Consider the following 12382-nt stretch of genomic DNA (forward strand, 5'->3'; position numbering starts at 1 on the left):
TTTGGATAAGTAATAGGTCTACATTGGAATATAATTTGGAAAAAATTGTGTAATTTTACTTTTTAATATTCTTGGTTTATGTCATACGAAGACTTAGGTTTACTTTTAGTTAGGGTTGGCATTGAATGTAAAATGTAAAATCTTTAGGCATTGACTTAGGCTGAGGGGTGTGGGGGGCTTTAATGGGGGCGCGAGTGGGGGCTCCAGCCAATAATATTGTGACGTGTGGCAGAGAGAGTAACTGGATAAGGGGGGTGTTGGAGCCCCCGTTGGAGCCCCTGGCCCTGGTGTGGAGGGGCTCCAGCAGGGGCTCCAGCGGATTTTTTTTTTATTTTTTTATAAATATATTCAAAAAACGTATTATTAAAAAAACTCATAAATTATTAAAAAAACACACATTAAAAAAAAATACATTAATATCTAAAAATAAAATAAAAATAAAAGTACTAAAAAAACATTATTCTTATTCTTCGGCTTGGTCTTCTTCGATCAACCTCTTTCGGATACGTTCCTTTTGCTTTTCCATTAGCATTTGATCGACCGGATTTAGGTTACTGAAGTCTCTAGTAAGAAAGTCCAAATCTCTCATTCGACTTTTTTCCTTTTTGTCATTAGAGACCACCTCCATGGTTTTGTTGAATTTATTGAGGGATTCAACAAGATTGGCGATGTTTACGGCTTCCCCCTCAGCCGGTTTTTTCCCCTTGGCGTCCCGTCCAAATGGCCGCCTCCTCGGCGGTGAAGGCGTTTCCTCCCCCGCAATGTTTAGGTCGAATCCAACGCGGCAATCCGACCCGGCGGAAGTGCTATACGCTCCAGACGAACTAGTTTTAGTCCGTTTCGGCCCTATTTCCGCATCAAGGTCCGGCGCCACCAGCTCAACCCACTTGGAACACCTTTTCAACCTCTCCCACAACTTTACATCGTCCCACGTCTTCACCGTCCCATACCTCCGCAAACACTCCTGCTTCCACTCTTCGACAGTGAAATTGTAAACCGCCAAATCATCACTGCCACTTGGTCTCATACGACCGCTGTTCCTGTTGAAAAGATTAGTAAACAAGCCGACAAATTTTCTGATTTCGGACCACCGACCCGAAATCATATCGGCGTTCCGCTCTGTACTCCCAATGAGCGTATAGAACGTCTCCCTAACCTTTGTCCAAAAAATCTTGCTCTTTTGGTAGTCGGCTGCAAAATGAATAAATAAATTTGTAAATCATTTAACTTTTTTATTTAACTTTTTTATTAAAAATCATTTTTAAAAACGTTAAAACAATTACCGCAACGCCGATCCTCAGAAATGACTATCCAAGCCCGACACAAGGCTTCCTTCTCATCCGATGACCACGGAGTGGTTTTCCGTTTCGTCCTCGGAGTCGAAGCCGGTCCCGACCCGTCCGTTGCAACTTGTTTTTTCCGGTGGACGCGTCTTCTTTGTCCCGTAGCTTCACCGTGTGATTCTTGTGTCTCCGGAACAACAAAGTTAGGAGACGGTTGTATGTTGGATGGTTGAAAGCCGGATGATTGTTGCGGCTCCGAATAAAACATCGGTTGGTCCGGTGACGACCATAAAACGTCGTCAATATAATCTGAATCTAGGTTTGGGTACCAATTTCCAGCCATGTTTTTTAAAAAAAGTTTGGAAGATGGGTTGATTTTGGGTTTTTTTGAAGTTGTGATAATTGTTTTAGATGAAATGGGTTATATATAGGAAGAAAAAACTTTTTTTTTTATTAAATAAGAGCCCAACGGCTCATTTTTAAGCTCCAACGGCTCTTTCACGTTTTCCCATGCCCCTTTACGCCATATTCGTCCCGCGAAGGTGCTTGCGCCTGCTTTGTTTTTCGTGCTCGCGCCCCTCTCGCGCCCCGGGGGTGTGGTGCTAGCGCCTGGGGGTGCGAGCGAAGGGGCTCTAGCGCCCCCGTTGAAGCCCCACACCCCTCAGCCTTATTAGGAAGATGACATGACTAAGGAATAAGGCCTCTACGGAGTGAATTTTCTTTCTCTCACAAGCAATTCTTCAAATATTAATTGCATTTATCAACATATAACCTAACTCAAATCCTTACACAGTACACATCGCCAACCAAAAAAAGCATTTTTATTTTAGTGTAAAACTAAAATTGCTCGTCAACTTTTCTTTTATTAGGCAATATTCCATTAGAAAAACCAACAAATAGCTAGTTTAACAACAACAAAGAAAAACAAATACAAACACTTACATTGTTACATGTTTTATGTTTATGACAACAAAATTACCCCCCATTGAACATGATTTACATCTATTTTCTTTGAGTGCGAAACTTAATTTCTTTATTTCTTCCACAATCTTAGACGGGCTTATTTCTAAATTTTCAAATATCTTGTTTCCTGCTTCGGCACACACCAATTAGTAATCCAAGATATGACTCGAATTAATTTGTTTTTTAAGCCGGTTTGGGTTGTACACTTGTGAAGATCCATGGATCACCAATGAAAAAGCAAAGAAAGTGGAATCTTGCACCAAGATGTTATACTTTGCCAAACCTAATCAGCCAGTCGACATGAGATTAGTAAATCATCCACCGTCTCAAGAAACTCTAAGCACAATGGGCATGATGTGTTTTCCTTAATTGACTCGTACGAGTTGCAATCCTCCCTAAGCAAGCTTTCCAACAAAAAATATTAACTCTTCTGAGAATCCAATTAATCCAATCGTATTGGTTATTGTCTATAATAATGGCATTATCAATCCACTCATACTTATTATCATTCGTAAACGTGAAATTATGTGATAATAACCGATTATAGGTTCACATGTGAAATTTAAGCAAGCATTTCACATGTGATACACGGAGTGAAGTTGACAAGAGTTTTTTCGCATAACACTTGTGAAATGTAAGGATCAATGCGAGCGAGCAAGTGTAGGTTGTTACTAGCCCCCAGCCCCCCCCCTTTCTAGGTTGGATTTTAGGTTCGAATGCGAGTGTTGGGAGTTGTGTCTCTCCTATCCTAGCAAACACTTTTCAGTAATACAAAATCATCAAAGTGTTTTTGTTTTGTTTTCTCTTTAATTTTGAATGGCAAGCACTCACAATCCTGTAAGGAATACTAGAAAAAATCCCGAATTCATCACTCGAATCCCGATCCACCTAAAAAAGAAAACCTTTAGCTATAAACCTATCTAATCACCTCATCAAAGTGGTGATATCATCGGATTTTCTAGGGACACCTTGGGTTTTTCTAACAAAAAACCCCCTATACGCCGCGTATAAGGCTATACGCGACGTATTAGGGGGGGTTTTTAGAAAAAAACCTTCAAATTTTTGTCTTGTTATGTTTTTTTTTTCTCTTTGTTTCCTTTTCTTTTTGTTGTTTTATGTAACAAAATTTTTTTAAAAAAAGATGTGTTTTTTTTTGTTTTTTTATTTAATATTAATAAATAGTTGTTATTAACAATCAGCTCGATTTATAGAGTTCTTTCAAAACAATAAACACATAAACACACCAAAACATGTATTATATAAAAAAACAACGAGTTAGTACAACTAAAACAAAACATAAAAATCTACATAAACGACCTTAAGTTGTCGTCGGGTGTCGTAAAAGCCGTATCATGAACATCGACGTCGTCGCCGCCCTTGCGTCTGGCCCCCGATTCCTGACCCGCGTCGTCCACGTCGTCGCCTTGTCCACGTCTGACGCCCGGCGTGCTCGCCTCGTGGTCAAAACTAGGTGCAGATAGTACCACGCTGAGTGGCGCCCAGGTAACAAAGGACCTAGCTCATTTGATGTTGCATCTGTAGCATCCTGTCACACCTTAACCTAAGGCAGAAATGCCGGGGTGCGAACCGTTGGCTCACAGCTCACAAGATACTATCGTATAATATAAAATATGACAATATCTAATTAATTTATTTATTTCAAATTTCAAATAAGTGCACAAGTTCCAAACATGATAATAATAACCCAAAACAAAATAAAATGCAAATATCTTTTATTTTAATATCTAATGGTCTCTCTATGTGTTATTCTTCTTATCTTCAAATCAACTGATAACCTGCATATGCGTACAAAATAAACATAGGTTTTTCAACACGAGGTTGAGTAAGATAATCACCAGTTTTGACACTAATAATAGTATATAATAAATGAGCAAACAAAATAATGTGAGTATAAACCAACCAAACCATGAGCAAAGGGTTGTGTCAGTTGACCGTTGCCATGCGGATCGGGCATTGTCTACTATGACAGGCATATACAAATATGGGTGTCGATTGACCATCGCCATGCATATTGGGATTTGGCGTATGATCATACATTAATGTGATTATGATGGACCTCTCTGAATGCGATAAAGTAAACAGTTAAACAAATAACAATTAGCATTTAATTGATAACCCATAAGATTTACATTTGCTAGTTGAGTATATATAAAGTAAAAATATGAGATAACGCGCTTATGTCCCTAAAACGTTTGAAAACAGTCAAATAAAAGGGGAATGATCTCTCACCTTATTATTTAGGTGAGTTTGCAATATAATAAGAATAAAATGCGATTAATCGAGTGAACCGTGCTTTAACGCGCTGACTAAGTAAATCTGAACATACCTGAAACTTTGAGATAATAAACTATGATTAAACCCGAGAACATAGCCGCCATAATCGATCCAAACGGATGTCTAAAACTCCGGTTATGAAATATTTAACGAATAAGCGAGCTGGTGCTTACCAGAATTCAAGCAACGAGTCGGAAGTCGGGTTTTGGTCAGTAGCCTTAAAATCTCAAGACGAAAATAAAAGTCTTCTGGATCGAAAGTCGATTACGACAAGAAGTGGTAGAAAAACAATTAGTTAATGTTGTTGACCAATATGTTCTTAAACGAGTCGGAATCAAATAGACTGACTTCCATAATCTGACCCGACAATAGTTAACTGGTATGACGACTGATTATCGTAAGCGATATACTCCTAACATATATTAGTTTAAAATTAAACAGTAGTAGTAGTAGTAATAATAATATTTTAGAATAATAATAATAATAATAATAATAATAACAATAATAATAATAATAATAACAACGATGATAATAATTATCATCGTTGTTGTTGTTATTATTATTATTATTATAGTAATGGTAGCATATATTAGTTAAAAATCAAACTAAATATTTTATATTAAATAAATATACAACAAAATATGGTTCAAATTTGGTAACCCGGCGAGCTAGGCTGACCCTAAGACTATTCAGGCTGAATATCATAATTGACATACTCCTAACCAAATGTAATGTAACATGTCTTAGTTAAAAAAACAACTAACGACTTCATACTAAATAAATATAAAACAAAACCCGGTTCAAGTCCGGTAACCACGGCATGCTAGGCTGATCGTTAAGTGTGTAACCCGGCTCCTCCTCGTTTGAGTCTGAAAATAAATGATTGAACCATGATATTATTTTTTTGTTTCTCGTTTCTCGGGTGCATGGTGTAAAATATGTGTGTGTATGTTGATATTTAATGAAAGACATGTGGGTATATATAATAAGGAAAAATTCTGAAAATAGTCCATTTATAAAGAGAGAGTATGAAAACAATCTTTGAAATTTTCAACTTCCTAAAATCATCCACCCAAATCCATCAGTGTCACACCCCGACCAAAGGCGGCGGAACATGCCGAGGTGTAACGATTGTCTATAAGCACATGACACTAATTAAAGTGACAATATTTAATAAACTCATTTCATTTCACAACATCGAAAATGTCACATAACAATTATCCATAAAATAACCATGAACAAGATATCACAAAATATGGCAAATTGATACTGTTCATTTTTACTAATATCCTAAGGTCTTTGATGTCGTTTTCTTCACAATCATAAATCAACCAAGATGCAAACCTGCAACATTTCATAAAATAAAGTTTGTCAACACAAAGGTCGGTGAGCAATTCATAAGTTTATTCATATTAGTATATAATAAAGATAGCCATAAAACTTGCATACGAAACGATAAATAAAAGTGGTAATTTGGATAAATAGATATCGCTAAACACATTAGCGGCACCTAGCTATAAGGGGATGCCAAATAGTCTAGGATTTTATAGTTATCGTTAATTGCATTACGTTAACGACACCTTGCTATAAGGGGATGCCAAATAGTCTAGGATTTTATAGTTCCACCAACCAAAAGCGATAAACACATAGGCATATAAGCATAGAACACCAAATCGAGCAATTATTTAGGTAAAGTATACAACTACGTTTGTGGTTTAAGATTCAAATATAAAGTATTTTGTTGAATAAGTATGAAATGTCACCCCCAAAATAAAAGATAGAAAATGGGGTATAAAGTACTCACCTTCAAGTGGTAAACTTGAAAGATGATAATTTTGAGATTTTGTCGGAACGACGAGTTTAACGCATAATGCCTAAAAAGAAAAGAAGTCTTGAATTTAGAAAGGTTGTCTTGAAGGTCTTTAAACAAAATAAATGTTGAGAAATGTAAATAATTAAAGTTCAAGGTTTAAAATGTGACTATTTAAGAATTTATAATAATAACCCTTTAAAAATGTAAGCTTGCTCGAAACCGGGTTAAAGTATATAACCTTAATATTTACTCAACCTATGTTAAGTAATAAGGTGGGTAAAATGCAAGAATGCAAATCCCTTTGGAATAAAGATACTAAAACGAGTTTTTTTATCGAGTGTTCGGGTTGTCGGTTCGGGTCTTGATAATTGGTCAAACCCAAAGTCAACTTTCCAAAATATTGAATGTTATGAGATAACTCAATAAAATTTAATAAGACTTAACCAAGTATGTAGTTCCATTGTTTTAGAACTAACAACGCACGTTAAGCGAGTGTTCGGTTTTGTCGGTCCAAACTTTGTTATGAGATCAAGTTGGATCCAACATTTCCAAGTACTTAATAAAATATTTAAAAATCAATTTGTAACTATTTTTAAAGAAATATACAAGTCTTGATGGCTAAAAAAAAACACACTTGTGTGTCTTAAGCGAGCAAGAATCGGTTTGGTTCGGTTTCCATCTCACAACAAGTTCATAGATGGTTTCCACATGTCCAAACACTAAAGAACTTGTATAATAATGTACAAATAAAAAAATACCAAAAGTTAACAATAAAGTCTTTAAACAAAAGTTCGGTTTTCGGTTCGGATCGTGTTTCGGGTTAAGATCGAGGTAAGATTCTACAAACCCATAACCATAGAATTTATAAAAATGATTTTAGAAACTTAGATCTAACACTAAGTATGTTTAAACAAACAAAACTAGTAACAAAGTTCGGTTTACGATTTAGAGCTATTTACGGTTAAACCGAAGCATAGACTTTTAAAAACCCATAACCATGGAACTTGTAAACATGACCAACAAACTAAAATAAGCAAGATTAATATGTATGAACAAGTTATATAGATGTATATATATCAAGGACACGAAGTCCTCCATGAAGCATTGCCTTATGGGGTCCGAAACCTCACCGACCGGAATCGGAGAAGTAACTACCAAAGGTAAACAAGGGGTGTATATTATATATGTGTTGCACAACCATAAACAAGTATTAATAAGGCTACATAAACTAATTAAGATGAAAGACCAAAATCCTTCAAGAACACTTAAGAAGATAACCTTGAATCTTTGATGTTTGAGAGAGTTTTTTTTTTTGGAGTTGTAGCAAGGGAAAATGAAGAGGAAATGTGGTGTATATATAGGGTAATGTTGGTGGTCAAATATGGGTGTGAGACACAAGAGTTTTCATGCAAAATGGATCAAGACAAAAACACAAAACAACAAAAAAATAAATAAATAAATAAATAATAAATAAAAATAAAAATAGGATGTTTTCAAGACCCAACAAGTGTGAAACAATATTGTAAAATAAATTCATCATTTTGATTATAACATAAGCTTCGGTTTACAAATCGGGTCGGTTTACATAATAAACAAATACAAAAACGAATACAAACAAGACCCGAAATTGACGAATGTCACAATCGGCGCCTATGCATTAGGATTCCCGTAGATTGTTTTCATGTACCACCACCGTCACTCCACTGCCGGCCATGAACTTAAAACTAACTTTCCGGCCATCGGTACCACCACCGTTACTCCGCCGCCGGCAAAAACCCACCTCAAAAACCACCACCACTCCACCAGCCAGCAAAAACCCACCACCACCACGTCGGCGGGTGGAGTGGTGGTGGTGGGTTTTTGCCAGCCGGTGGAGTGGTATTGGTTTTGGCGTGGTGGTGGTGGGTTTTTGCCGGCCGGTGGAGTGGTGGTGGGTTTTGAGGTGAGTTTTTGCCGGCGGTGGAGTGACGGTGGTGGTGTCGGTGATCGGAAAGTGGGTTTTATGTTCTTGGTCGGAAGATGAAGATGAAGGTTGTTATGCGTTTTATGTCAAAAGACTAAATTCACTTGAAATTCATTTGAGAAGATGAATTCAAAAACACAAAATTCAACTTTTTTTTTGAAATCTCACGTAAGAGATGAAAACAAGATGAAAGGTCACTTAATTAGAAGATGGTTTTAGAGGAGATGATTTTCAAACTAAATATATCTGGTTCGATTTGTTTGAAGGAAAATCCCATGTGATAGTTTTATTTATTAGCCACAAAAGGCTTCTACTCTTTCCTCCTAAAGCAAATTTAAAACCCTATTTAATCAAAAAGTCCTTAAAGTTCACCAATAAATGGTTCTGTGCCCAAGTCAAAATTTGCAATAGCGGCATACCCATCTAAATTCCCTATTGCCTTGGTTTAAAATCAACTTCCAGGTTTCTATGTTTGGTGCTATGGAAAGGTTTGTGAAACGAAAGCACCATCTTTCAAATCTCGTTTTGCTGATTTAGATAATTTTCCTCCGTGGTCATGGCTTTCTAGAAAGAAAGATCGATATAAAAAGCGACGTTTTAGCCTCATTTTATTTGTAAAAGAGAATAAAACACAGTCCTTTTACCAATTTCCCCCCCACTGAATAAAGTTTCTGGATCCGCCACTGATACACGACGTATAGGGTACATCATATAAGACAAAATTATGCCTCTATGCGTGACGTATAACACTATACGCCGCGTATAAAGGGGCGCCCCAGTATGACCCAAGTTACACTTAAAAAGTGAAATGAATAAAAAGATATAAATAGTGTCTAGACTTTCGAGAAGATAAAAGAAAAGGAAATATAGATGCTTTAAATGAGGAATTGAGAAGTGACCAATTGTTGCAGGACGGCAATAAGAATAGAGCAAGAAAAGTGAAACAGGTAGCTCAACATTCTCCTACGCCGTCTTGTCTTTTCGTTGGGCTGTCATTGCTCACATATAGCCCCTCTGTAGTTCTCATAATTACTCTTTTACTCTATAAAATAAAGAACTTTTAATCTATAAACAATATTTATGAATCTCACCTACGGGCTATATGGACTAATTACACAAGTTTATAAAAAATATTTATCTATAGAACATAAAAAATATTTTAAATAATATAACTTGTATAACGTTGCATTTGCTTTAATTTATTTATTTTTATTCGTATAATATAAAAAATATTTTAAATGAAATTTTACAATTACAGTAATATAGCCATATAGGCACACACTTTAACAAATTAATAAATCATATTGGAGTTTTGTTATTTTTCAATTTTCAGACTCAATTTCAAATAGTTTCAAATAGTTACTCATGTTACTTTATAGTGTAGCACATAGTTCTTTTCTTGAAAATTCTGTTCCCAACTTTGTAACTGACATTGATTACTCTTTTTAACAACATAATTAAGAAGTCCTAAGTATAATATATGGATGTATTTTTATTATTAATTTATTTTAACAATGTTAGTTCCATGATACTATACCAAGGTGCAGCTATACGAAACGCATAACAATAATAATATTAAGATATTATTTGGCTAGGTTATTATGAGAGAATGGAAAAAAACAGAAAGTGTTACTTTGTCAATAGAATATAATCACTTATTACAAGGAATCTTACCTGAAGAAACAGTAACCGGACCCCTGACAGATTACTGGTAACCTGGGGGTTGGATAGCTGTTTCCCACGAGGGGTTGGACCCTTGGAAGATGGTTCTTCTGATAACCTGCAAAACAGACACCGTGAGCTCGTCACTGAGAAGGGGGGGGGGGGTTACTCCTTGTGACCACCCTCCGGCGTGAGAATCAGACTAGATTGCTCTTTAAATATAAAAGTATATTAAGAGATTGCTAGAGCAGATATCAGGTATATTCTGATGATAATATGATAATGTAATGTTATTGGATAATACAAGATAAGATCAGATGGTCATACCATTTGGGGTATTTATAGCCGAAGGTAGGTTTCCAAGGAGGTATGGCCGGCTGCAACAGTGTTCCTGTTCATCAACAGTAGCCTACACACGTGCCCTGCTGGTAGTTGGTGGGTAGGCAGTGGCTGATAGTGACCAGGCCTGCTGCACACTATTCCCTTTCTACCAACTGCCGGCTACGCACGTGGTATGACAGTAGTTGGTGAGTAGGCAGCGGCTAATAGTGATACAGTACAGGAGCATGCTGCTCGCCATACTGTATCAGTGAGCTGTCGTATCTCTGATCAGATCTTTCGCCCATACCTCGTCAGGTACAGTAAAAGATCCTTCAGTATATGGACTGGCTTGGCGGGAGTATTCCCCCTCCCGCCTCTGTGCGGGATTGCTCCCGGCTTGGCTCATTCCTTCAGGTGACACTGAAGGATCGAGAGCTAAGTGCCTTGTGCGTGTAGCCATGCTGCGCGGGTGGCCTTCCCTAATGGCTTGTATCCGAGGCTGCGGGAACAGGCGGAGTCCTTCACCATTGGGAGGCATTTCCTGCGGGACCAGCTTGCGTACTGCGCGTAAGGACGTCACGTCACTGAGCATGGTTGGTCCTGCGGATGCAGTTGGTCTCTGCGCAGACGTCCCTGTTTAAGGTGAGTCTTGCGGGTCCAACTGGGCTCTGCTGGGACCTACCTCTTCAAGTCCCCCCAGTCCAATGTTCTTCTCATGCGTGTTTAATAAAGTGAGGTGAACTTTTGGACTTAAGCAAAGGGTTTTGAAAAGGGTTTTGTAAGGTTTTCCATGGGGATTCTTTCCACGGAAGTCCTTGTCACTTGCAGAAATGCCCGAGTTTCCTGCTTGATCTTTGGGTATGATGCGGGTAGGTCTGTAACCTCCTCGCAAGTCAGGAGCATTGAGTTCCAGTTGTATGGATTTTCCATGAGGTTTTGGTAGGTTTGAACATAGTGATCAATTATGTTAAGACCACCAATTCCGTCCTGGAGCTTCAAACAACGTAGTTCTCGACGTTCCTGCTATGCGGGGATGTTATTTCCGTTTCCGCAAGCATTGCCCAGAAGATCCTTCTTGGTTTCAATTCCCAGCGGAGCGCTAGGTATGTGAAGGGTTTTGCCTTAACACTGTACCTGCGCTCGTCTTACGGTTACTTTACTTCCAAGGTATTCCTGGCGTCAATTCCCTGCGGGTGCTAGGTATGTGAAGGGTTTCGCCTTAACACTGTACCCGCATCCGTCTTACGGTTACTTGTTTGCCAAGGTTTTCTTGGCTTCAATTCCCTGCGGGTGCTAGGTATGTGAAGGGTTTCGCCTTCCGTCTTACGGTTACTTGTTTGCCAAGGTTCTTGGCTTCAATTCCCTGCGGGTGCTAGATATGTGAAGGGTTTCGCCTTAACACTGTACCCGCATCCGTCTTACGGTTACTTGTTTGCCAAGGTTTTCTTGGCTTCAATTCCCTGCGGGTGCTAGGTATGTGAAGGGTTTCGCCTTAGCACTGTACCCGCATCCGTCTTACGGTTACTTGTTTGCCAAGGGGTAAGGGGTATTTTCCCGCTTATTATTTTTTAATATTTTCGAATTTTGAATTTTGAAATTCAAAAGGTTGGTAAGGATAAGAATAATCCAAACATCTGAAACGTCGTGCGACAGTTTCTTCTGACTGTGTCAGGACGTGCAGGAAGTTATGGTGACGTGACAGAACATGGTCATTCCAGTCGCTTTTTCAGGCGCGTGGGCGTGATTTTTCGGGCGCGTGGCCGCGAAATTACTGGCACACGTCCTTTCAACAGCTGTTGCCAGCTTGTTTTTGCCACGTGTCATAGTTTCATTGCACCATCTATTTCTCTCTCCTCCGCATTAAATTCACCGCATTAATTGCGATTACTATATAAAGGGGAAGAGGGTTATTTGCAATTCACACTTTCACCTTTCTTCTTCTTCTTCTTAGTGATTTCCGGCAAATACTCCCCTTTTTCAGGCAAGCATTTTCCCGAAATCACTTCTCTTTCTGCAAAAATGTCTTCTCATGATGCTGAAGCTGTAGCCGACGATAGGAGTACTGCTGGCGAGTGCCAGTGT

Source organism: Bidens hawaiensis, unplaced genomic scaffold (genome assembly GCF_021521415.1).
Source record: "Bidens hawaiensis isolate Kalapana, Puna unplaced genomic scaffold, B.hawaiensis_p1.1 tig00012418_1, whole genome shotgun sequence".
NCBI classification, from domain to species: Eukaryota; Viridiplantae; Streptophyta; class Magnoliopsida; order Asterales; family Asteraceae; genus Bidens; species Bidens hawaiensis.